We start from the raw sequence: 2,023 nt of genomic DNA on the forward strand, positions 1-2,023 counted from the left end.
AAGAGAGAGAGGGAAAAGATGGCAGAGGAGTAGGGGACCCTATTCCAACCGGTCCCTGGAACTGAGCTGAATATCTACCAGACCACACTGAACACCCATGAAATCAGCCTGAGATGTAAGAAGACATATCTGGATCTCTACAAACAGAATATCAGAGGCGGTTGGTTTCAAGATACAAACAGGGGGCTGTGATTCCGCAGGCAGATATCAGAGGATAAATGGAAGGGGGAGGGAGCCAGCCGTCGGGATCCTACACCGCCCATGAGCGATAGCCTCCTGTGCTGGGGATGGGGCACAGAGTTGCAGAAGGTAGCGAGGGGAAAGGACTTTAGGGCAGCCCCCCAGACAGAAACCCAGAGCGGTGGGACGGCGCATGCGAACTGGGGGCAGCTGGTGGTTTTAGAAGCACAAAGGGCAGAGACGTGCCCTGACCTGGAGGCAAAGACTGGGAGCGCTGCTGAGGGGCACACAACCCAGGACGCTGCAGTTTATAGCAACAGAGACAGAAACAGAGATAGTGTGGCCTGGAGAGCTCACTGAAGAACAGACTGCGATCTCTCTGCTCTGAGGCAGAGGTTTGGAAACAATCTCTTCTGCTCTGACTCTCAGAAGAGACGCACAGAAAGCCTCCAGGGAAAGCTGCCAGAGAACAAAAGCCCCAAAAAACCGGTTTTCACTGAGCCCATCCCCCGCCACAGAGGGCAGGGCAACTCTGCCCAAACAGGGTTGCCTGAGTAACAGGGCAGGAGGCCCCTTCCCCAAAAGACAGGCTGGGAGAACAAGAGGCCAGCAACCCTAAGGTCCCTATAAACAGGTGCATCTTGCTTGGGTTGTGGTCAATAATTTGGACTCTATACATTCCCTCAACCACCCCTCAACAGAATGACTAGGAGGAGGAACCCCCAAAATAGGAAAGACTCAGAGACTATGACTTATGCCACAGGTTTACAAATGGATTAGGATATAACCAAGATGTCGGAGATAGAATTCAGGGTAGCAATTGTGAAGACAATGGCTAGAATGGAGAAATTGATTAATGGCAACATAGAGTCTCTAAGGACAGAAATGAAAGCTGAATTGGCAGAACTTAAAAATGTTATCAGTGATATCCAATCTAATCTAGATAATCTAACAGCTAGGGTAAGCGAGGCAGAAGAATGAATTAGTGATCTAGAAGACCAATTAATGGACAAGAAGGGAAAAGAGGAGGCCAGGGAAAAACAACTCAAAATCCATAAATATAGCCTTTCTTTTGTGGCGGCAAGAGCGGAGAGTGCACCATGAAGGCCTCGGGCACACTGCGAGAGTACAAACTGGTGGGGCGCTGCCTGCCCACCCCCAAATGTCACACTCTGCCCCTGTATCACATGTGAGTGAATCTTTGCACCTAATCATGTCATCGCCAAGTCCCACTTCTGGTACTTTGTGTCTCAGCTGAAAAAGATGAAGAAGTTTTCAGGGAAATTGTCTACTGTGGACAGGTTTTCAAGAAATCCCCCTTGCAGGTGAAGAACTTCAGCATCTGGCTGTGCTATGACTCGTGCAACGGCACCCACAACATGTACCAGGAGTACCAGGACCTGACCACTGTGGATGCCATCACCCAGTGCTACCGAGATATGGGTGCCCAACACCGTGCCTGGGTCCACTCAACCCAGATCATGAAGGTGGAGGAGATTGCAGCCAGCAAGTCCCACCGACCAGCCATCAAGCAGTTCCACGACTCCAAGATCAAGTTCCTACTGCCCCACCGGGTCCTGCATCACCAGCACAAGCCACACTTCATCACCAAGAGGCCCAACACCTTCTTTTAGATGCAGAGCCTCCCTATCTCAGGTCTGCCCAAATAAACTCTTTGGGAAAACCAAAAAAAAAAAAAAAAATTCATGAAAATAGAATCAGAGAAATAAGTGACACCATGAAACATTCCAATGGCAGAATTATTGGGATCCCTGAGGGGGTGGAGAAAGAGAGAGGACTAGAAGATATATTTGAGCAAATTGTAGCTGAGAACTTCCCTAGT

At 49.4% G+C, this 2,023-nt stretch overlaps 1 pseudogene; it reads left to right on the plus strand.

Annotated features, from left to right (window-relative positions):
• The first annotated feature begins 1,280 nt into the window (after positions 1-1,280).
• Positions 1,281-1,814, plus strand: LOC110572126 (annotated as a pseudogene).
• Positions 1,815-2,023: the final 209 nt, after the last annotated feature.

This window comes from Neomonachus schauinslandi, chromosome 2 (assembly GCF_002201575.2).
Source record: "Neomonachus schauinslandi chromosome 2, ASM220157v2, whole genome shotgun sequence".
NCBI lineage: Eukaryota > Metazoa > Chordata > Mammalia > Carnivora > Phocidae > Neomonachus > Neomonachus schauinslandi.